This window comes from Coffea arabica, chromosome 4e, assembly GCF_036785885.1.
Source record: "Coffea arabica cultivar ET-39 chromosome 4e, Coffea Arabica ET-39 HiFi, whole genome shotgun sequence".
Lineage (NCBI taxonomy): Eukaryota > Viridiplantae > Streptophyta > Magnoliopsida > Gentianales > Rubiaceae > Coffea > Coffea arabica.
In genome coordinates, this window is record NC_092317.1 from 8,355,538 (window position 1) to 8,381,727 (window position 26,190).

The 26,190-nt window shown below is 34.3% G+C and overlaps 1 long non-coding RNA gene across 1 annotated transcript; it reads right to left on the minus strand.

The window, feature by feature from the left end:
* Positions 1–3,990: 3,990 nt before the first annotated feature.
* On the minus strand, positions 3,991–18,401 carry LOC140006007 (uncharacterized). Its single transcript, XR_011813565.1, has 3 exons — positions 7,396–18,401; positions 4,714–4,903; positions 3,991–4,198 (listed from the first exon to the last, which is right to left on the minus strand). It is a non-coding gene; the product is annotated as an uncharacterized lncRNA (long non-coding RNA).
* Positions 18,402–26,190: the final 7,789 nt, after the last annotated feature.

Sequence of the window (26,190 nt, forward strand, 5' to 3'; positions counted from 1 at the left end):
TTAATTGGAAAAGCAACTAAAAGCATAAAATATTAACAAATGTAACTGCATGCGGTCAATAATTGTAATCCCAGTTTGTAAAGCTTGCCTGTATTATTTGAGTTTTCTAGAGGTACTCGGCGGCGTGTGGACGAGCCAAGCTGCTTGCGAGCTCGAATATCAATATAGTAACTACTCGAATATTCAACGAGTTCAATTAAATATTTATATTATTTATATATTATTTTTTAATTATAAAATGATTATTATAGGTTTGTATTTTAATGAATTTATATGAAATAAAGTTTAGTAAAAAAAAGTGATGAATGGCAAAATGATAATTTGAAAAATCTAAAATGTACAAAATTAAAATTAAAAACAATAAAATTAAAACCTGAGCTCAGTCTCAAGTAGTTCGAATTTAATAAAACTTGCAATTTACTAAAGATCAAACAAATTGAGTTCAAACTTATCTCCATTATGTCGAGTCCAATTCGAACTCAAATTTATATACCCCTTCGAACTTGAGCTCGAACTCGAGTAGTACTGATAATGATTGAGTTCGAAATCGAGCAGGGTGCTATTCAACCTCAATTCGGCTCGATAGTACCCTTAGATACTTGTACCAAAAATGCATATTTAAATGGCATTTCTCTCCAATTTGCACTGAAGCGACTTTGCAACAAGAGCCTACCAAAAAGAAAGAAAAAATAATATAAAAAACTGTGCATGAAGAGTATTAAGTTTACAAATTTATGTTGGTCAAATTTGATTCTTACCTAAATTTTCAACTAGTTTTTAACCGAAATTTACCACGTGTCTTACATGTGACTATTTTTTAGAGGCAAAATTATTAAATCACATTTTATATAATTCGATTCATAATCTCTCACATTTAACAAAATAAATTTTTTTATTTCTCACATTTTGTAAAACAATTTTTTTCAAGTCACATTTCACAAATTACACTATTCTACAAAATGTCTGGGTCCATTGGCTGCCACGCCACGCCATTATTGAAATGTCAATGGACCATTGAAACACTTGGAATTGTACTCCAATTGAAATGTCGTTTGTTGGAAAAAAAAATTGAAATGTTAATGATGTGTACGGCTCACAAGTTCCATTTTGCACAAGTTTGGGTGTAAAGGTACTGAAATAGAGTGTAAATAAGCTGTAATCAAAGCGTAATTAAATCAAAGTACGGCACAAAAAATTTTGAAATGACCAATTTACTTTCAAAGGTAATTTATGAAACTGTAACTCGTGAGGCCCATATTTATCAATGGTTTCTTAAAAGAACTCAAGATAAGGAATTCCCGTAAGGAAATAGACAAATGGTAAAGGGTATTGACAGGAGCTGGTTTTTTTTTTTTTTTTTTTCGAAAACGATAGAAGTTTTTATTAGTTAACACTTTACAGTATTTGTGTAACGGCTCAATTGGTGTTACAAAAGTGTATCCCAACACTTAAAAGGAGTGACAATGATTCTCTCCTCATCTCGTAATATGCCTACTTTCGGGATTTATTATGTAAAAGGAATACATTTGGTATTAAGGTAGATGGAAAGACTATCACGCGTTAGATCCATACTTTCAGAATTTATTATGTAAAAGGAATACATTTGAAACACTTTTAATTAGTAATGCTCGAGGGATTTTGCGTTGGAGACAAGCGGTAATAGTTATGGTATTGACAACATATATATAATTTGACAAAATTAAATTGATCAGATTTTTAAAGTGTGGAAAATTAATAAACCAAAATGATCCATGTTTTGTAGTTTCATTGCTTTTTTTTTTCTTTTTATTTGGGCTAGGTTCATTGTATTTTTTGAGTTTTGGTTTAGTATAGACGTGATTCTTAGCAATTTTTTTGGTCCTTTTGGACGCCCCTTTTGCCCTTTCAGTGCCTATGCCGGGCTGTAGCATATCTCTGTTTTAAGTTTTTCAAAAAAAAAAAAAAAAAGTTTCTATATTGTGTGTAGCCGATGTATTAATTGAGGCATAAGATAGGAAAAGCCATTGAACTAAAACTAACCTAGTGATTACCAAACTAGTATTAGGATTCACTTTTTTTTCAATTACTATAATGGCCAACTTGAAAAGAAAAAAAATATTAGTTGAGTGACCAAAACTATACTATTTGAAAAGTTTAGTAGCTGCTAATATGTTTTTTGCACTTTTAGTTTCTATACTGTACGTGGCCGATGTATTTATTGAAAAAATAAGATAAGAAAAAGAAGGGAAAGTGTTAGGGCTCTGAGAGAACCAAACTCGAGGAGAATTTAACCATGAGATAGAATGTGAACCACAACTATGGATTTGACACCATATCCAACCCAAAACCTTAAGGCATTGAGTTTATGGATCATTCCCACTTATATGTTTCTCATTCTACTCATCTCTTTCCGATGTGGGATATTGATTCACACTTGATATCCCAACAGAAAGATAAATTGGAAAGAGATTTTAGGAAATGAAGCTAAACCAAATTGAGAATCATATTTAAAACAAACATCTTCAAAAATGATTATTCTCACAAGTAACCACGTTTGAAGATATGTAAAAGGTGAATAACAAGAGATTACATCTAGTAGTGCATATGTATAGAATTCACACTTGTAATAGTAAAAATAGTACTATTGGGCTTAACAAGTCAATGAAAAGCTTCAATGATTTATGGGAACAGTCTTGAAAAATAAATTCATTGGTTTAGAGGAGCCATTGTTTGAAAAGTAAAGCAAGCCTTGATGGTGCATAGTTCTTTTTCTTTTGCTTCTTTTTTTTTAATTAAAAAAGAAATTTTATTATTAAGATGGCTGAAAATCGTGTAGCAGCAAATGATTGAGAAAAGTCTAAAGGGATTCAATATAGTGAGATTATTTTCAACGATTCGAGTGTTTTTTGTAGTAAGTATTACGAAATTTCTTAATGTAAGTGAAATTTTTTTTGTTAACTGTGAGTCTTGTAAACAATAAACAAATTAATCATATAGTTAGAGTATTTTGTGAGAGAATCCATAGAGCTTTCTAGTCCAGAGCTGCTTAATTACTTGAGATATCAGTCAAATTACTACTTTAGTATTCGTTTTTAAACGTGTTTTTGGTGTGAATGGTTATGGTTTTCTTTCAATTCATGATTACGTGCGAGTGGATATTAGAATACTGAAAAAGTTTTGGGTTCTATACTGTAGCCGGTGGCCGGTGGCAGTGAGGAATGGACTGGAGGAGGCGGCGGCGGCCAACGTGGTGGCAGGAGGAATTTCATTCACCCGATTGAGGCAGACTAGTCAAACGGACCGTGTACGGAATCGACAAGTTGACCAATTGGCCTGAGTTTAGAAACATGTAGCTATCACAAATGACCATTGATGGAATTCCATTGCAGTTGCCATCAAGGAAAAATATCTCTCTATTTTTTTATGGTAAAAAAAAGGAAGAAAAATAACGAGTTAGTATATTCTTGGAAATTGTTTTGGTCGGGTTGAAAAAAGAACATATTATATCTTGTGCATCGGGTGGGGGGGGGGGGGGGGTAAATTTACTAGTAGTTTAGATTTCAACTCCTATTGACTGTTAAGAATTTTAATCATAGAGTTAAGATCAACATATTATATTTGAAGATTTCAGGACTTTGTTTTTTATAATAATTATGGGTGCAATTATGACGATGAATTGGTTTGCCAAAAGTCCTTTCTACATCCTTTGATTTTTTCTTTTTGGTACTTTCAAAATATCAGGCCCGTTCGAATTGCGAATATTTAGAATTTTTATATTAAAAAGACATATAATAATAATATAATATATATGAGATAAAAAGATAATTAAAAATATGTTAATTTTTTTTTGTGAAAGCTCAGAATCCAAATAAGCCCTTAATACACTACATGCATCCTTTAATATATATATATATATATATATATATATATACACACACTACATGCACAGTGACTAGTAATCATAATTGCAGTAGAATAATGTCATGCCCACATGCATTTCAGAGCTGTGAATGGCACCTGCAAATAGAAATGTTTCACAGGGAAGAACTGGATTGAGGGGTGTGTTGTGCACCTGATACGCTTTATATTTGATGAGTTCCTTTAGCCTGTCAACAATGTAGAGGAAACCATCAAGAGTCAAAATAACAGAGATCTCCTGTCTTTAGCCAGCCCTCTAAATCCAAGGTCTCAGCTGTCGCTTGATGATCTCCAACACAACCTGCAAATAACCCCCTATTATTCTCCATTTCACAATCAAAGCAACAAGACAACGCTAAGGTTCACATTTATCATGTTCTAATTCTCGATGAAAATCCATGCGAGTCCAGGACATTCCCTTGAACTTTTGCCACCTGAAACTTACTTTGTCTTCCTATAGTAATGATTCAGAAGATAGAAAACAACGTCATGAGAGACAACAGCAATCATTCAAAGGAACGTATATATGGCAAAGGACAACAACAGCATCGAAAGAAGGTAATTTTACCATAAAAGAAGTTAGGATGCACCATTCAAGGGGCAAATAAACGCTGATGAAATCCACAAACACAAATCTATCCAAGGATCCATAAAAACATGAGATCAACAAATGATGTGTTATAACATCATTTTCTACATGAAATTGCCTATCATCCTGAGTTTGCAGCATTAGGTTGAAAACGCAGCCTTTGATTACTTCAAGGATGTTATCATTTAGCATAATTAGGTGGCAAAATTGGCGCCCTGAATGTTCACCTTTCATGACCGCAGGCCCCCGTAGCCATATTTCACCTGGCTGACCAGGAGGCAAAGCCGCTTTGCTATGAGGATCTACTATCTTGGCTTCTCTATTCTGATCCAAGCGACCAGCAGGTCCACATTTGTTTGACTCCTCAGGCCCTAACATCCGTGTAATTGTTCCCCCTGTCTCGGTCATTCCATATCCCTATGACCAATTTAAACTGGATAAAATATCATTCAGAATTCACTTAATCGTAACATGCATACTGCTAAAGACCATGAAAACTTGATCAAACAAAAATAACTGAAGCTTAAAGGGATGAAGAACATGTTTTATAGTCTAAAGTAGGGTTGCAAATAAATCTAGCCGTTCACGAACCGACTCAATCAAAACTCAACTCGAGCTTGGTCAACAACCTGAGCTCGAGTCGACCAAATCGAGCTATCGACCTCAAATCAAGCATGGAGAAACTCAGTTCATTAGCGACTCAAATTTTATAACTATATATATATATATATAGTGAAATTACATATATATCTCTAATATTTTATTATTTATTTAAAAAATTGATTATTTTATTCACTTTTTAATTTTTTTAAGTTCGAGCAGGCTCGAGGTTGAGATCGAGCTCGAACTTGAGTTTTATATTGAAAGTTAATCAAGCTCAAACTTGAGTTTGACTTTGAAGTTGGTAAAATTGAGTCAAAGAGTCGACTCGATTAGGATAAAGTTTGACTCGACTCGGTTTGTTTGCAGGTATTAACCTACAAACAAAAATAACATGGTACTCCAAGAACCTGGTAAACTATTGTATTTTGTCAGATCATGACATACTGACTACGGTGATCTAGGAATGTGATCCTAATCGAAGTGGAAAAGCAGATATCATCAGAAGGTTTTTAACGATCAAAGTGGTTAAGTGGATAGTAGATACCAGGGAGGAATTCCATATTTTCTAGTTATGCTGCAGAAACAAAACATTAGAAGCGAAAAAACAACAAAGATCTAGTGCACATGATGGAATGTGATTAGAATCCTTGCTCAGGGTGGTAGAATCTGTATACGGACATGAAAGTCATCGAGGCATGGAATATATATGTGTGTGTCTGTATATATACATGGATTACAGTCCTCGATGTATGTATATATCGAGGACTGTAATCCATGGATATATGTATATATATACAAAAATACACACATACAGATAAATATATATATAGACACACACATATGTATATGTCGCGCCCCATTTTTTCGCGATGGAAAAGAAAGTGTTTATAAAAAGGATGTGATTTATTAATAATAAATGAAAAAGGACCTAGAATTGGACTTAAAAGAATGCGACAATTTGGGTCCAAAATTTAGTCTAAAAGGGTTTTTAAGAAAAAATAGGAGTCGCCACTTAGTATGGAGTTTTGGTGTACCAAGTCACCCAAAAAAATAAAGTAAAACAAAATGAAACCCTTTTTGACAACTCCAGGTCTTTGAAAACAAGAGAAAATGGATTCGGGAGTCACGGTTGAAGAAAGGGAAGGCAAAGGTTCGATTAACTCAAACCTAAGGCACCCTTTCAACCTAGTCTAAGCTAGTTGCGAGGTTTAGTCAAAATTTTCCTAATCTAACCTTTAATTTTATCACATTTTGGAGGTTTTCTACATGGATGCAAATCTTAAATTTATAAAAATACCGAAAGGAACAAAATGTTCATTCAAGGATTTAATTGAACCAATCGCATTAATTGCGAAGGCCAAAATGATTCCTTGAAAGTGTCACGAGTATGCAAATGATGAAATAAAAATAAAAAAAGAAATTAAATTATATACATATATATATGTGATCAAAGAAAAAGAGAATGCAACATAAAGGGTACGGGAGACAAAAACTCGTGACTTAGTTTTCTTATACAAGGATTAATGGGGTATTTGAACTAAAAAGTTATAATCACCCATTTCCCATGTTTGAAAAATAATTATCCTAACATGAACAAGCAAATGAACTAGCTTAAATGAGATGCAATTCTAAATGACATGATTAGTACCTATAGAGGGTAAGGGATAATATAATAGGAAATATCATGCAAATGAGAAAAGATCCTAAAAATGAAAATATGCATGAAAATGTAGTGAATAGCACACAAAGATGAATCTAGCGCAAGATAACCTAAAGGGTCTAGCGTTGGACTAACCCATTTCTAAAAATCCTTACTAGCGTTGGACTAGCAAGTAAGCGGAGGGAGAAACCACAACTAGCGTTGGACTAGTGTGGTGACGCCATGCATTGGCAATTCATAGTGAAGCAAATAAAGTATAAATTAAAACAAATAAACACATAAGAGCACGTAACACATAACACGTAAGCATAATATCTAGATGCCAAAATCCTAAGAAAAGCGGATAAAACACATAACACATAAGCCACATAAACACGCAACCTATCTATTACATCGGGGAGCGCCTAACTACAATCTAGGAGGGAAAAATATAATAAAACAAATCAAATTATCTTATCTATTACATTTTTGAGGTATTTAAATGCCTCTCGAATCATTAAAAAAAATTAACTAAAACATATATAAGAAAATTTGAATGAATATTTAAATCAAATAAATAAAGCATATAAAAATATATAAACACATAGGAACACATAGGAGCACATAAGAGCACGTAATTGACATTGAAATAATAAAATAGGAGTACCTCCCGTTTGAAGTGGTGACTAAGTGGAGTCAAATTATCCTAATTATACTCACAATGAACAAAAGGATCATGGCACCAATTTAATTGAAAAATAGAAAATAATAATACAAGTATTAAATTCACACTAATATGTTAGACGTAAAGAAATTCAAGCAAATCTAAAAATTCCAAGTTAAGTATATTCAAAAGTAGCATAATTAGCTATTAAAGAAAAGAAACAATCATAATAAAGAGAGTCAAAATTCACCAGGGACTGAATTGCAAAGATTGAAAAACTTTTGGGGATAAAAATTGTATTTTTCCAAAGTTCAGAGGTCAAAATCAAATAAAAGATAAAATTTAGGGACCAAAGTGAAATTACTATAAGGACCTACATGAAAGAAATTTAAAATGTTCTGGGCTGCAGTAAAACTACTCCAAAGATCAGGGGCCAAAATGCAAAATTCGGTTTCTGATTTGGGAGAAGAAAGGCCATCGGGCCGTTATTTTTATTTATTTGGGCTGGATAATACCTAAGCCCAGCCGAAAATCCAAGACCAAACACACAGGCCAGCCCGTCTTTTATCACTCAAACCCGATCAAAATATATGGGCTCCAATCTCTTAGCCCAACAGAAACCCAAAAGAAAATAAACCAGAACCCAACTCCAAAACCCAACCAAAACTAACTCTTGGCCCATTAGAAAAATAAACATTAGCCCAATTCCCTTTTTTTCTTTCTTTCTTTTCTTTTCTTTCTTTTCTTTCTTTTCTTTCTCCTTCTCCCCTTCCGTTTCCTCTTCTTCTTGTTCGGCCAGCTGAAGAAAACTTCAGCTGGTGGCCATGGCGGCTGCCGGTGGCGCCGCCGCCGCCGCCGACCTCTCCGGTCACCAAAAATCCTCAAAATACACCCCCTCACTCGATTTTTCGCACATACTCCATTTTTGGACTTAGTTTTTACAGAAAATGACCCAAAAGTGGCCAAAATGCCAAGAAATCAGTTCATTTTTATTTTTTAAAACCCTCACATCTTCACCAAAAATCATAAAAATTATGCCAAAACCCTCCCTATGACTTTTACAATACAACTATGATCTTAGTTTGACAAGTAAACAACAACAAAAGAATGCATTAAATCAAAACAGCCCCAAAAATAAAGAAAATATTTCAATGCCTTTAAAGGCTCAAAACTTCAAAATACTTAAATAACCCAACATTTTCAGATATTGGTGCTAGCTAACGGTCATCCGTTTTGACAACAACATGCACAATGTTCAGCTTTTTAATCCATTTTTCCGTTTTCGGCATTTTACCAAACAGTTAATATGCATACATAATAAACATTTCCTTTTCCTAAAACTGACTCAGGCCATTTCCCAATTTTTAACAATACAACAACGACAATGCAAGGCAGCCAGCAGAAACGAAAGAAAACTAAGCAATGAAGCATTGATTTAATATGACAAAAAAACTAAAAGTATACCTCAATAAATATGAAAATCTTTCGGTTGAAGTTTTGATGAAATTTCCAAGCCTTGACCGATAGCTGCCTTTTCCCTTCTTTGTGTTTGGATTTTGTGGAAGAAAATGTGTAGAGGGAGCCCTTTTTTTTTTTGTTCCTCTTATCTGATGAGGGAGAGAGCCGAGAGAGCAAATTGAGCCAAAAAGGTGGAGTCTTCTTTTTTTTTTTTTTTCTTGTCCTCTGTCCGTGAGAGCCGAGAGAGGAGATTGAGGAAGTATTTTTTTCCTTTTTTTTGGTTTTTGTTCTCGTCTGTTAAGAGCTAGCCGAGAGAGGGAGATTGAGGAAGTATTTTTTTTTTCTTCTTTTTTTTTTTTTTTTGCTGGAGAGAGCCGAGAGATGTCTATTGGGAAAGAAAGTGGAGCTTGTGTCCTCAATTTGCCAAAATGATGATTTCTCAACTAATGAAAAGACAAGTCCATGGCCATTGAGTGTGAAATGGGTTAATAGTTAATTTGGTGAAACAAAATGATCAAAATGATTTTTTGATTTTTTGATTTTTTGATTTTTGTTGTTTTGTTGTTTTTTTTTTCTTTTCGTAAAGCAAACCTGCAAAAATGAGAAAATGCACATTAAAATACAAGAAAATAAATAACTTATTAAATAGAAAAATCCTGAGAAAATATTAAAAATTGACAAAAATTTGGTGTCTACAGCTTGCCCCTCTTTGTCTAGAGTTTCAAAGAAACTCAAGACAAAGACGTAGACACCAAATTGCTTACCTGTCTCTTGTAGCTGCAGCTGAACTAAAATAAACAAACCAACACTTGGCTGAAATTATTGGACAAAATGATGCAATAACATTGCAGAAAATGTGACCGGACCCATGTAGAGTTGCCTACGTATCCCACCATGGGAATCAGGTCAAACGTAGTTCGAATGCAAGAGAACCACAATGAAACAAATGCATTGACCAACTGTGATTTTTGCAAAATCGAAAAAGTCTGAGCTCTCAGAACTTCTAAACATGAAACACCAAATGAATGAGAAAGCACAACAATTATTAGTCAAAACAGTCAAGAAAAGTAACTTTCATAACTAGAAAAAGATGCGCGGAGGGACGCGGTTACACTTCAATCAGGAATTTAAATTTGTCAAGAATGGGAGGTAGAAGGGTGCGCGGTGGACGCTGAGATTCACCAACAGGAAATTAAATTGATCAAGAATGGGAGGTAGAAGGGTGCGCGGTGGACGCTGAGACTCACCAACAGGAAATTAAATTGATGCGCGGAGGGACGCGATTATGCTTCAATCAGGAATTTAAATTTGTCAAGAATGGGAGGTAGAAGGGTGCGCGGTGGACGCTGAGACTCACCAACAGGAAATTAAATTGATCAAGAATGGGAGGTAGAAGAATTTGATTTTTTAGAAAAAGATGCGTGGAGGGACGCGATTATGCTTCAATCAGGAATTTAAATTTGTCAAGAATGGGAGGTAGAAGGGTGCGCGGTGGACGTTGAGACTCACCAACAGGAAATTAAATTGATCAAGAATGGGAGGTAGAAGGGTGCGCGGTGGACGCTGAGACTCACCAACAGGAAATTAAATTGATGCGCGGAGGGACGCGATTACGCTCCAACAGGAATTTAAATTTGTCAAGAATGGGAGGTAGAAGGGTGCGCGGTGGACGCTGAGACTCACCAACAGAAAATTAAATTGATCAAGAATGGGAGGTAGAAGGGTGCGCGGTGGACGCTGAGACTCACCAACAGGAAATTAAATTGATGCGCGGAGGGACGCGATTACGCTCCAACAGGAAATTAAATTTGTATTTTAGAAAAAGATGCGTGGAGGGACGCGATTACGCTCCAACAGAAAATTAAATTGTCAAGAAGGGATATAGAAGGGTGCGCGGTGGACGCTGAGACTCACCAACAAGAATTTAAATTTGATTTTTTAGAAAAAGATGCGTGGAGGGACGCGATTACGCTCCAACAGGAAATTAAATTGGATCTTCTTGATTGATTTTGATTTGATTTTTGATTTTTTTTTTTTTTTTTTTTGATTTTTTTGATTTTTTTTTTTTAAAATAACAGATTGGTGGGATTCACCCGGGCCCAATGAAATACTGAAAGAAACGAAAACGCAAGTCCTATACTATCTAACTGAAAGGCTTAAATGCACGCTGCTCAAGTTGGTGGATTTGCAATCTTTTTTTTTTTATTTTTTTAGAAAAAATGAAAGAAACACACTTTTTTTTTTTTTTTGTTGAAAAAGTCCAGAGCGACGAATTTTAAAACTAGAAGAATACCAATGACAATTCTCCCTTCAAGAGATTCGAGAGGTACATACATATGTCACTATCCTCTCGATTTTAAAAGGCTCTTTTTCTTTTTTCACTTTTTTTTCTTTCACAAAACCGATTTAGAATGCATTACCAAAATTGGAGCTCACTCCTTTTGCTATTTGCTCCAGCGTAAATCATGTTTAACAAAAACCACATTTTTCATGCTTTCGAAAGGACAAAAAAAAAAGTGATCACATAATGCCACCACCCATGTGATCCCTTGTGATTCCTTTGGCCTTGAGAACCATGTAAGCATGATCTTTTGATGTCAAAACTGCTCCCCAAGAGTTGTGCTGCAACTTGTGTTGAATCTTCTCAGTTTTTTAGCATCAGTCAGTCATACTTCCCTTTGTATCCCAAATCAACTCTTTCTAATGACCAGATTTGAAGGAATGTCCGTTTCAAGTTTCAACACTCTGCTCTTCGTTCATGATTCTCTTGTGCTCCAAAACCTTACATTGATGACCTTAGCATTTCGGATTTTTCCTAAGGTCACCCCCATTTTCTTTTCCTTTTTCTATTTCTTCTTTTTTTCTTTTTTTTCTTTTTTTCATTTTTTTTTCTTTTTGAAAAGACACCCATTCGGGTTTTCACTCAATGAACATATTTTGTCAACAACCTTTATCAACTCAAGAATATGTTTTAAGAAATAATGGCATCAGTGCGACAATCCTTCCCATGCAAAATTGGTGAAGGTGTATTGACATCATTTGCCATTTGATTAAGTGATGTTTGTTAGAGATACTACTAAGGCGGAGGTCGGGGCTTCATGATTTTTTTATGATGGGGTCAGGTGGGGTGTGGAAGAAATGTTAAGGCTTGAGAGCAAAATCCTCAAAGAGGTTTCAAAAACCCTAAGATCATGTTCTATCAATATTTGCCCCAGTATGAGGGTATTAAAACTGAAAAAATTGCCCCAGTTTGGCTTTTGAATCTTTTTTCCTTTTCATTTTCCTTCTCTTTTTTTTTATGACAAATAGGAGATAAAATTTGCCCCGGTGTGGGATTTGCAATCTTTAAGGGGCTATCAAAAAGAATTATTAAGTTATTTTAAAGGTTCAAAGGAAAAAATCAAGGGTAAGATATTCAAAGAGAAAAGAAGAAGGTTCGCCTTTAATCCACCCTAGATGGTATCTCAAAAAGAAAAATCACATAATCAGATAAAGAATTTCTTACACATGTTTGAATTGATTGGCAGAGGAAAAACCTGTCCATCCAGTTCTGTGAGAATGGGTGTTCCTCCGGATAGCACTCTTTGAACAATAAATGGCCCTTGCCAAGTTGGAGCAAACTTTTCTTTAACCTCCTCTTGAATCGGAAGAATTTACTTCAAAACCTTATCCCTCACTTCAAATAAGCGAGATTTGTCTTTCTTGTCATAACTAATGAACCATCCTTTGATGATAGCATTGTCCATGACAAACATTCAACTTCTTTTTCATCAATTAGAGACAGCAACTCATTGTACTCCTTAATCCATTCGATTTCTTCTGCCTGAGCCTTTGTCAAAATGTGCAAGGACGGGATCTCGGTTTCGGCATGTATTACCATTTCCATTTCAATATAAGAGGGCAAGGTGTTACCCCAACTTAGAAATGTAATCTCCAATGAAATGCTCCCAGAGTTCAATTGCAAAATTTGCAAAATCGAAGGGAAAACTCTCTTTTTCTTTTTCTTTTTTTTTAATCCTTTTTTTTTCTTTTTCTTTCTTTTTTCGTTTTTTCTTTTTTTTTTCTTTTCATTTTTTTCCTCCTTTTCTTTTTTTTTACTATTCTCTCTTTTTTTTTTCTCATTCCCCTTTTTTTTTCTCTCTTTTTTTTTTCATTCCCCCTTTCTTTTCTTTTCTCTTTTATTTTATTCCCCCCTCGTTTTCTCTTTTGTTTTTTTATTTTTCTTTTCTCTTTCCATTCCCCATTTTTCTTTTCTTTTTTTTTTTTCAAGTTGGTTGCTGAAGTATGTACTCGTTTTGAGAAAATAGCCGATCCTCCACTTTGCAATGTAGCATTATTGCTCCATTTTTATTCGTGATTAATCTCCAAATTTGCAAGTTTTGAATTGCACTTGTTCCTCGATCTCAACCATAAACACCTGCATAAGGGGAATTTTTCAAAGCACTTGAATTTTTTTTATTTTTTTTTGTTTTTTGTTTTTTGTTTTTTTGTTTTTTTGCAATGATGTAACAATTAAGATTCATGCAAAGTATTGACTTATCAAGATTTTAAAAAATATATACTTGATCTTGGACATACCCTACAAATGTATTATAAAACTTTTGCCCCAATTTGAACTTATTTGGTGAAGTCTCACAAATATATTACAAAAAATTTGCCCCAATTTGGGCTTATTTTAGTTGCAAAATAATCACATACAATGTGAATAGAAACTACATTTTTCAAATGAAAAAATTAAATGTCATATCCAAACTCATGTAGAAGATTCCATGATAAATCCCTCAAAATAAGACCAAATTGTAAAAGATCTCTTCCTCATTTTGGGATCGGTGTTGAGGGAAAAGGATCACTTTTCTTATAAGCTCATCTTTTAGGACCAATCAAATGGATATTATTCAGGATTTTGAGATGGCTCAGGGGAATGGTATGTCAGGATCTGTTTTTTTTTTTTTTTCAAATTGTATCTAGCACATTCAATATCACATCTTGGTGAAAGCAAATAGTTTATCACTCTTATTTCTTGAGAAAATTCAGTCAACATATAAGCTGTATAGGCTTGTAATATATGGGTAGAAACGATAGTTAAACATATAAAAACAGGCTATGACCTTATGATCATGAGTGATTGGTAGATTCCTTAGAAGCAAGATTTTCACTTCAAATTGTCATGAAAGATAAGTCAGCAATGGACTTTATGAGCTTGTAACGTAGTTTAACAACGATAGCTAAAAAAACTTTCAAGGACAATGCACTTAAGATCGCCTTCTTTCCCAAAAATTGCCCCAATTTTGGATTTAAAATCCGGGACCCCCTTTTGACTCCCTTTTTCTTATCAATCCTCTTTTTTCTTCAACAATCACTAAGGGGAATGCAGCATTGGATGTCTTCACATTTTTCTTTCTTTTTTTTTCATCATTTTTCATTTTTTTCACAATTTTCTTTTCTCTCTCTCTTTTTTTTTTTTTACCAATACTGATATCCCAATGTCAATGATAAAATTGAAAACTCCCTAATTTGGAGTATATATGGCCCCTCTTTCTTTTCGATATTGAATATCAAAATATCAATGGTAGAGTCAAAATCTCCCAACTTGTAATTCTTTCTTCTTTTTTTTTCACTCGTTTTCTTTATTTGATGTCCCTTTCAAAAATTTTGAGCATCTTTGCCATTTTTTCAATTCTCAAATCTTCTTCCCTAGTGCGGGGGTGCGATCATAAGTGCTTTTGAAACGAACCACCAATTTAGGCTCAAACGAGGATGCAAAGGATGGATAGTGTGTAGATAGTAGAAACGATAGCCAAAGTATCATTCTTATTTCTCATGACAACCAAAGTAAAAAATAGCCCATTGGGAAAATCCATTTCCTTTTGACATTTGAAAATTTCATCAATGTAGGGTTATGATCACCAAGGCTCTTATTTGAAACAAAATGGTGCTTGCGATGGTTCAAAAAGGAGACTGAATGATAAAAACTATATGGATAGAGAAATGAAAGCCTAAAGCATCATCCCAAATTCCCAAAATAAGAAGTAATGTGCATTTTTGCTTTCACTCAGATGTGGATTGAATCTGATTAGACACCCAGGACATTTTCACGGTAAAAAAAAATTGTCTCACTTTGAAGCTAGTCAACCAATGCGACTGATCTTGGAGGTTCAATAGAAGTGGACAAAAAAATGAAAATGAAAAGTGTTGGGGTTGATCTTTTACGACAAGCTATCAAATTTGAATGACCCCCTTTTATTTCCGACTATCCTCATTGAATAGTTTAGGCCACATATCTAGTGTATGCAAAGAATTTTGGGAATTGGACATACACTCATGAATTTCGAACAAGAGGTCGAAAAAATTCAATTTAGCCTTATTTCTTAAAATCTATCATGAAATTTCCCAATGAGCAAATAAAGAATGAATATATACAAAACAATAGCTGTCTAAATAAAAAATTTATTATTCAAATGTTTGAAAATTTTTTCTCAAATATAATACATGTGAGAAAATAAAAATCTCTAAAGAATACACTTTCAAATATATACACACTTTCTCTTTCTATCTTTTGAGACAAAATGTATTAGAAACAATGAATCAAGAGATTTTTGAGATGCTTTACACTAGCATTTTCAAATGGATTTTTCATTTATTTTTTTTTAATTTTTTTTCACATTGTAGGATCTGCCCAAGAATCAAGTAACACTTGTAATTTTTCAAAATTTATTAGACCCAAAAATATTATCAGATGTAGGAAAAAATATTTTTTTACCTTGTTAAAACAACTTTTATAAATGCAGGGGAGGGGAAAAAAATAAAAGCAAAATACCCAGAGTCAGTAAGCAAAATTGCAAAATCGATATGCATGTCCTATGGGTGAGCCCTTTTATGCCAAGGGTTGGTCTAGCATGGAAAATGCAATCCTTAGGGGTAGGCATCATACAATACCTGATGGATCCGATCGACTTATTGAGATTCGAATAAAAGACAATTTTGAAAAAATTGAATAATTGGAGTGACAAGAGACAATTTGTCCTAACAAAATGAGGACAAAGTCCGAATGGGTTGAATGCTTTGATTGACATATAAAGTGATATTAAAAATCAATTTAGTGTGAAAAGCTTATTTTTGAAAGAATTGAAATGTCTCGACTAGTTTATTCGGTAAACCATAGATCAAAACTTTTTTTTTTTTAAAAAAAGAATAAACGGGCCAAATGGATCGAATGAAATTGATTATTAGTTCAAAAATTGATTAGATTATCCTAAAAGCGAATAAAACTGATCAAATGAATTGGATGAAATTGAAAATTTATTTAAAAAAAATTGACTTAATTATCCTAAAAAAAAATAATGGATTGGATGGAATTGACGGTTTATTCAAAATTGACTGAATTATCCTAAAAGTAAATGAACGGATCAAATGGATTGAATGAAATTGAGGATTTATTCAAAAATTGGTTGGATTGTCCTAAAAAATGAATAAACTGGTAAAATTGATTGGATGAAACTGACGATTTATTCAAAATTGACTGAATTATCCTAAAATCGAATGAACAGATCAAATGCATTGAATGAAATTGAGGATTTATTCAAAAATTGGCTGGATCACCCTAAAAAGGGGTAAATTGATCAAATGAATTGAATGAAATTAATGATTTATTTCAAAATGAAATTGAATGAAAATGAAATTAAAAAAATGAGCAAAATTGTATGGATCGAATGATCTATAAAAAATCGATTCAATCATCTTAGATGTAAAAATGGAATGAATGAAATTGATGATTTATCAAAATCGATGGAATTGTCAGCTCATTGATAGTTTCAAAAAATTCATTGTGATTCATTAGTCTATGAGCCTTCGAAAATCAAGATTCGACCTTAACATACTTATCATCTCAACAATGAGGAATTTGTGAATTTCTTCAACTTAATGTCCGTTACACAAGGAATTTTTACCAATTTTGATAAAATGGCCAAAAAGTGATTATTAAAGGCTCATATTCTAATGCGTAAAAACTGTTCCATCATTCTCAATGCCGTCACACGGAAGGGATCGAATCCTACCTTACCTTGTGCACTACCCCTTTGGATGGTACAAAAAATATAAACGTGTAAGTCTCATTGGATTACATATCCGAGACACAAAGCGGCTTATTCCTAACGCGGGATCCCCTATGCGGCATTCCCTCTAAAGTTAATGTATGATGCCAGTTTATTAAAGCGATTAAATATGCAATGAAATAATTGACATATGATCTAAAAGTACCCCATTTAAATGCCGGGGTAAGCCTAAAATGAAATGTATTCATGCTGCAAATGCGAAACATTGAATTTAAACGTGTCACATCAAATAGGGTAGGCTCCTAGAGAGTACCATGCCAGGACTCTTATTTTCTAGGACTTATGAATGCAATGAAGACACAAAAACCAAGAAAAGTTAGTTTAGACAGATAAATACACATAACACATTGTAGCAACGAAATCAACACAAGGAAATAAAGCAATAAAAAGAGGAAAGGGATTGGACCCCTCCCCTCGTGAATAGTGTCCCTAATAGGGTAAGGTCGACTCTACCCTAGGCAAGCTAAAATGGATGCATGAGGTTAGGGTTCACTAATGCATCTAGACTCGATAGGTTTTAGGTCCCCGAGCCTTCAGACTTGGAAACCAAGGGTCATCACTCCCAAGGTTCCTTGTCGGTGGCTCGAGCGATTCCCCAGACGTTGCTACGCACACGTCGTGTTACGGCTACCCGTCTGGGCGAATCTAAAAAGAATTCTCAACCTTCGACTAAAAACTAATAGGTCATCAACCTAAAGTTTAAAGCGGAAGATCGAGTGACCCCTCGGATCATGCTACGCACACGTCGTGATACGATCACATGTCCAAGTGGGTCGCCTAAAATCCTAATAGGGTGGAGTGGCGTGACAAGCCACTAAAAGAAAAATAAATAAGGAATAAAAAATAAAACGTATGCACGTATGCCAGTGCTCATTTTGGAGGGGAGGGATCGAGAACCAATGCGAAGCTCTAGGGTAAAATTCCCCACCCCCAAATGCAAAGCGCGATACATATAAGTAAATAAATAAAAGTAAATAAATAAATCATTCATCACATATACGAGGAACGATAAACGAATACGAGGGTGAAATGCAAAATATCCTAAAAGAGAAAAATGCAACCTAAAACATCCAAATATGATAAATATAAGGGTTAAAAAGAGAAAAGACGACTAAACCAAGTGCTTGGACTCTCTTACGTCCCCAGTGGAGTCGCCAAGTTGTCGCGCCCCATTTTTTCGCGATGGAAAAGAAAGTGTTTATAAAAAGGATGTGATTTATTAATAATAAATGAAAAAGGACCTAGAATGGGACTTAAAAGAATGCGACAATTTGGGTCCAAAATTTAGTCTAAAAGGGTTTTTAAGAAAAAATAGGAGTCGCCACTTGGTATGGAGTTTTGGTGTACCAAGTCACCCAAAAAAATAAAGTAAAACAAAATGAAACCCTTTTTGACAACTCCAGGTCTTTGAAAACAAGAGAAAATGGATTCGGGAGTCACGGTTGAAGAAAGGGAAAGCAAAGGTTCGATTAACTCAAACCTAAGGCACCCTTTCAACCTAGTCTAAGCTAGTTGCGAGGTTTAGTCAAAATTTTCCTAATCTAACCTTTAATTTTATCACATTTTGGAGGTTTTCTACATGGATGCAAATCTTAAATTTATAAAAATACCGAAAGGAACAAAATGTTCATTCAAGGATTTAATTGAACCAATCGCATTAATTGCGAAGGCCAAAATGATTCCTTGAAAGTGTCACGAGTATGCAAATGATGAAATAAAAATAAAAAAAGAAATTAAATTATATACATATATATATGTGATCAAAGAAAAAGAGAATGCAACATAAAGGGTACGGGAGACAAAAACTCGTGACTTAGTTTTCTTATACAAGGATTAATGGGGTATTTGAACTAAAAAGTTATAATCACCCATTTCCCATGTTTGAAAAATAATTATCCTAACATGAACAAGCAAATGAACTAGCTTAAATGAGATGCAATTCTAAATGACATGATTAGTACCTATAGAGGGTAAGGGATAATATAATAGGAAATATCATGCAAATGAGAAAAGATCCTAAAAATGAAAATATGCATGAAAATGTAGTGAATAGCACACAAAGATGAATCTAGCGCAAGATAACCTAAAGGGTCTAGCGTTGGACTAACCCATTTCTAAAAATCCTTACTAGCGTTGGACTAGCAAGTAAGCGGAGGGAGAAACCACAACTAGCGTTGGACTAGTGTGGTGACGCCATGCATTGGCAATTCATAGTGAAGCAAATAAAGTATAAATTAAAACAAATAAACACATAAGAGCACGTAACACATAACACGTAAGCATAATATCTAGATGCCAAAATCCTAAGAAAAGCGGATAAAACACATAACACATAAGCCACATAAACACGCAACCTATCTATTACATCGGGGAGCGCCTAACTACAATCTAGGAGGGAAAAATATAATAAAACAAATCAAATTATCTTATCTATTACATTTTTGAGGTATTTAAATGCCTCTCGAATCATTAAAAAAAATTAACTAAAACATATATAAGAAAATTTGAATGAATATTTAAATCAAATAAATAAAGCATATAAAAATATATAAACACATAGGAACACATAGGAGCACATAAGAGCACGTAATTGACATTGAAATAATAAAATAGGAGTACCTCCCGTTTGAAGTGGTGACTAAGTGGAGTCAAATTATCCTAATTATACTCACAATGAACAAAAGGATCATGGCACCAATTTAATTGAAAAAAAGAAAATAATAATACAAGTATTAAATTCACACTAATATGTTAGACGTAAAGAAATTCAAGCAAATCTAAAAATTCCAAGTTAAGTATATTCAAAAGTAGCATAATTAGCTATTAAAGAAAAGAAACAATCATAATAAAGAGAGTCAAAATTCACCAGGGACTGAATTGCAAAGATTGAAAAACTTTTGGGGATAAAAATTGTATTTTTCCAAAGTTCAGAGGTCAAAATCAAATAAAAGATAAAATTTAGGGACCAAAGTGAAATTACTATAAGGACCTACATGAAAGAAATTTAAAATGTTCTGGGCTGCAGTAAAACTACTCCAAAGATCAGGGGCCAAAATGCAAAATTCGGTTTCTGATTTGGGAGAAGAAAGGCCATCGGGCCGTTATTTTTATTTATTTGGGCTGGATAATACCTAAGCCCAGCCGAAAATCCAAGACCAAACACACAGGCCAGCCCGTCTTTTATCACTCAAACCCGATCAAAATATATGGGCTCCAATCTCTTAGCCCAACAGAAACCCAAAAGAAAATAAACCAGAACCCAACTCCAAAACCCAACCAAAACTAACTCTTGGCCCATTAGAAAAATAAACATTAGCCCAATTCCCTTTTTTTCTTTCTTTCTTTTCTTTTCTTTCTTTTCTTTCTTTTCTTTCTCCTTCTCCCCTTCCGTTTCCTCTTCTTCTTGTTCGGCCAGCTGAAGAAAACTTCAGCTGGTGGCCATGGCGGCTGCCGGTGGCGCCGCCGCCGCCGCCGACCTCTCCGGTCACCAAAAATCCTCAAAATACACCCCCTCACTCGATTTTTCGCACATACTCCATTTTTGGACTTAGTTTTTACAGAAAATGACCCAAAAGTGGCCAAAATGCCAAGAAATCAGTTCATTTTTATTTTTTAAAACCCTCACATCTTCACCAAAAATCATAAAAATTATGCCAAAACCCTCCCTATGACTTTTACAATACAACTATGATCTTAGTTTGACAAGTAAACAACAACAAAAGAATGCATTAAATCAAAACAGCCCCAAAAATAAAGAAAATATTTCAATGCCTTTAAAGGCTCAAAACTTCAAAATACTTAAATAACCCAACATTTTCAGATATTGGTGCTAGCTAACGGTCATCCGTTTTGACAACAACATGCACAATGTTCAGCTTTTTAATCCATTTTTCCGTTTTCGGCATTTTACCAAACAGTTAATATGCATACATAATAAACATTTCCTTTTCCTAAAACTGACTCAGGCCATTTCCCAATTTTTAACAATACAACAACGACAATGCAAGGCAGCCAGCAGAAACGAAAGAAAACTAAGCAATGAAGCATTGATTTAATATGACAAAAAAACTAAAAGTATACCTCAATAAATATGAAAATCTTTCGGTTGAAGTTTTGATGAAATTTCCAAGCCTTGACCGATAGCTGCCTTTTCCCTTCTTTGTGTTTGGATTTTGTGGAAGAAAATGTGTAGAGGGAGCCCTTTTTTTTTTTGTTCCTCTTATCTGATGAGGGAGAGAGCCGAGAGAGCAAATTGAGCCAAAAAGGTGGAGTCTTCTTTTTTTTTTTTTTTTCTTGTCCTCTGTCCGTGAGAGCCGAGAGAGGAGATTGAGGAAGTATTTTTTTCCTTTTTTTTGGTTTTTGTTCTCGTCTGTTAAGAGCTAGCCGAGAGAGGGAGATTGAGGAAGTATTTTTTTTTTTCTTCTTTTTTTTTTTTTTTTGCTGGAGAGAGCCGAGAGATGTCTATTGGGAAAGAAAGTGGAGCTTGTGTCCTCAATTTGCCAAAATGATGATTTCTCAACTAATGAAAAGACAAGTCCATGGCCATTGAGTGTGAAATGGGTTAATAGTTAATTTGGTGAAACAAAATGATCAAAATGATTTTTTGATTTTTTGATTTTTTGATTTTTGTTGTTTTGTTGTTTTTTTTTTCTTTTCGTAAAGCAAACCTGCAAAAATGAGAAAATGCACATTAAAATACAAGAAAATAAATAACTTATTAAATAGAAAAATCCTGAGAAAATATTAAAAATTGACAAAAATTTGGTGTCTACAGCTTGCCCCTCTTTGTCTAGAGTTTCAAAGAAACTCAAGACAAAGACGTAGACACCAAATTGCTTACCTGTCTCTTGTAGCTGCAGCTGAACTAAAATAAACAAACCAACACTTGGCTGAAATTATTGGACAAAATGATGCAATAACATTGCAGAAAATGTGACCGGACCCATGTAGAGTTGCCTACGTATCCCACCATGGGAATCAGGTCAAACGTAGTTCGAATGCAAGAGAACCACAATGAAACAAATGCATTGACCAACTGTGATTTTTGCAAAATCGAAAAAGTCTGAGCTCTCAGAACTTCTAAACATGAAACACCAAATGAATGAGAAAGCACAACAATTATTAGTCAAAACAGTCAAGAAAAGTAACTTTCATAACTAGAAAAAGATGCGCGGAGGGACGCGGTTACACTTCAATCAGGAATTTAAATTTGTCAAGAATGGGAGGTAGAAGGGTGCGCGGTGGACGCTGAGATTCACCAACAGGAAATTAAATTGATCAAGAATGGGAGGTAGAAGGGTGCGCGGTGGACGCTGAGACTCACCAACAGGAAATTAAATTGATGCGCGGAGGGACGCGATTATGCTTCAATCAGGAATTTAAATTTGTCAAGAATGGGAGGTAGAAGGGTGCGCGGTGGACGCTGAGACTCACCAACAGGAAATTAAATTGATCAAGAATGGGAGGTAGAAGAATTTGATTTTTTAGAAAAAGATGCGTGGAGGGACGCGATTATGCTTCAATCAGGAATTTAAATTTGTCAAGAATGGGAGGTAGAAGGGTGCGCGGTGGACGTTGAGACTCACCAACAGGAAATTAAATTGATCAAGAATGGGAGGTAGAAGGGTGCGCGGTGGACGCTGAGACTCACCAACAGGAAATTAAATTGATGCGCGGAGGGACGCGATTACGCTCCAACAGGAATTTAAATTTGTCAAGAATGGGAGGTAGAAGGGTGCGCGGTGGACGCTGAGACTCACCAACAGAAAATTAAATTGATCAAGAATGGGAGGTAGAAGGGTGCGCGGTGGACGCTGAGACTCACCAACAGGAAATTAAATTGATGCGCGGAGGGACGCGATTACGCTCCAACAGGAAATTAAATTTGTATTTTAGAAAAAGATGCGTGGAGGGACGCGATTACGCTCCAACAGAAAATTAAATTGTCAAGAAGGGATATAGAAGGGTGCGCGGTGGACGCTGAGACTCACCAACAAGAATTTAAATTTGATTTTTTAGAAAAAGATGCGTGGAGGGACGCGATTACGCTCCAACAGGAAATTAAATTGGATCTTCTTGATTGATTTTGATTTGATTTTTGATTTTTTTTTTTTTTTTTTTTGATTTTTTTGATTTTTTTTTTTAAAATAACAGATTGGTGGGATTCACCCGGGCCCAATGAAATACTGAAAGAAACGAAAACGCAAGTCCTATACTATCTAACTGAAAGGCTTAAATGCACGCTGCTCAAGTTGGTGGATTTGCAATCTTTTTTTTTTTATTTTTTTAGAAAAAATGAAAGAAACACACTTTTTTTTTTTTTTTGTTGAAAAAGTCCAGAGCGACGAATTTTAAAACTAGAAGAATACCAATGACAATTCTCCCTTCAAGAGATTCGAGAGGTACATACATATGTCACTATCCTCTCGATTTTAAAAGGCTCTTTTTCTTTTTTCACTTTTTTTTCTTTCACAAAACCGATTTAGAATGCATTACCAAAATTGGAGCTCACTCCTTTTGCTATTTGCTCCAGCGTAAATCATGTTTAACAAAAACCACATTTTTCATGCTTTCGAAAGGACAAAAAAAAAAGTGATCACATAATGCCACCACCCATGTGATCCCTTGTGATTCCTTTGGCCTTGAGAACCATGTAAGCATGATCTTTTGATGTCAAAACTGCTCCCCAAGAGTTGTGCTGCAACTTGTGTTGAATCTTCTCAGTTTTTTAGCATCAGTCAGTCATACTTCCCTTTGTATCCCAAATCAACTCTTTCTAATGACCAGATTTGAAGGAATGTCCGTTTCAAGTTTCAACACTCTGCTCTTCGTTCATGATTCTCTTGTGCTCCAAAACCTTACATTGATGACCTTAGCATTTCGGATTTTTCCTAAGGTCACCCCCATTTTCTTTTCCTTTTTCTATTTCTTCTTTTTTTCTTTTTTTTCTTTTTTTCATTTTTTTTTCTTTTTGAAAAGACACCCATTCGGGTTTTCACTCAATGAACATATTTTGTCAACAACCTTTATCAACTCAAGAATATGTTTTAAGAAATAATGGCATCAGTGCGACAATCCTTCCCATGCAAAATTGGTGAAGGTGTATTGACATCATTTGCCATTTGATTAAGTGATGTTTGTTAGAGATACTACTAAGGCGGAGGTCGGGGCTTCATGATTTTTTTATGATGGGGTCAGGTGGGGTGTGGAAGAAATGTTAAGGCTTGAGAGCAAAATCCTCAAAGAGGTTTCAAAAACCCTAAGATCATGTTCTATCAATATTTGCCCCAGTATGAGGGTATTAAAACTGAAAAAATTGCCCCAGTTTGGCTTTTGAATCTTTTTTCCTTTTCATTTTCCTTCTCTTTTTTTTTATGACAAATAGGAGATAAAATTTGCCCCGGTGTGGGATTTGCAATCTTTAAGGGGCTATCAAAAAGAATTATTAAGTTATTTTAAAGGTTCAAAGGAAAAAATCAAGGGTAAGATATTCAAAGAGAAAAGAAGAAGGTTCGCCTTTAATCCACCCTAGATGGTATCTCAAAAAGAAAAATCACATAATCAGATAAAGAATTTCTTACACATGTTTGAATTGATTGGCAGAGGAAAAACCTGTCCATCCAGTTCTGTGAGAATGGGTGTTCCTCCGGATAGCACTCTTTGAACAATAAATGGCCCTTGCCAAGTTGGAGCAAACTTTTCTTTAACCTCCTCTTGAATCGGAAGAATTTACTTCAAAACCTTATCCCTCACTTCAAATAAGCGAGATTTGTCTTTCTTGTCATAACTAATGAACCATCCTTTGATGATAGCATTGTCCATGACAAACATTCAACTTCTTTTTCATCAATTAGAGACAGCAACTCATTGTACTCCTTAATCCATTCGATTTCTTCTGCCTGAGCCTTTGTCAAAATGTGCAAGGACGGGATCTCGGTTTCGGCATGTATTACCATTTCCATTTCAATATAAGAGGGCAAGGTGTTACCCCAACTTAGAAATGTAATCTCCAATGAAATGCTCCCAGAGTTCAATTGCAAAATTTGCAAAATCGAAGGGAAAACTCTCTTTTTCTTTTTCTTTTTTTTTAATCCTTTTTTTTCTTTTTCTTTCTTTTTTCGTTTTTTCTTTTTTTTTTCTTTTCATTTTTTTCCTCCTTTTCTTTTTTTTTACTATTCTCTCTTTTTTTTTTCTCATTCCCCTTTTTTTTTCTCTCTTTTTTTTTTTCATTCCCCCTTTCTTTTCTTTTCTCTTTTATTTTATTCCCCCCTCGTTTTCTCTTTTGTTTTTTTATTTTTCTTTTCTCTTTCCATTCCCCATTTTTCTTTTCTTTTTTTTTTTTTCAAGTTGGTTGCTGAAGTATGTACTCGTTTTGAGAAAATAGCCGATCCTCCACTTTGCAATGTAGCATTATTGCTCCATTTTTATTCGTGATTAATCTCCAAATTTGCAAGTTTTGAATTGCACTTGTTCCTCGATCTCAACCATAAACACCTGCATAAGGGGAATTTTTCAAAGCACTTGAATTTTTTTTATTTTTTTTTTGTTTTTTGTTTTTTGTTTTTTTTGTTTTTTTGCAATGATGTAACAATTAAGATTCATGCAAAGTATTGACTTATCAAGATTTTAAAAAATATATACTTGATCTTGGACATACCCTACAAATGTATTATAAAACTTTTGCCCCAATTTGAACTTATTTGGTGAAGTCTCACAAATATATTACAAAAAATTTGCCCCAATTTGGGCTTATTTTAGTTGCAAAATAATCACATACAATGTGAATAGAAACTACATTTTTCAAATGAAAAAATTAAATGTCATATCCAAACTCATGTAGAAGATTCCATGATAAATCCCTCAAAATAAGACCAAATTGTAAAAGATCTCTTCCTCATTTTGGGATCGGTGTTGAGGGAAAAGGATCACTTTTCTTATAAGCTCATCTTTTAGGACCAATCAAATGGATATTATTCAGGATTTTGAGATGGCTCAGGGGAATGGTATGTCAGGATCTGTTTTTTTTTTTTTTTCAAATTGTATCTAGCACATTCAATATCACATCTTGGTGAAAGCAAATAGTTTATCACTCTTATTTCTTGAGAAAATTCAGTCAACATATAAGCTGTATAGGCTTGTAATATATGGGTAGAAACGATAGTTAAACATATAAAAACAGGCTATGACCTTATGATCATGAGTGATTGGTAGATTCCTTAGAAGCAAGATT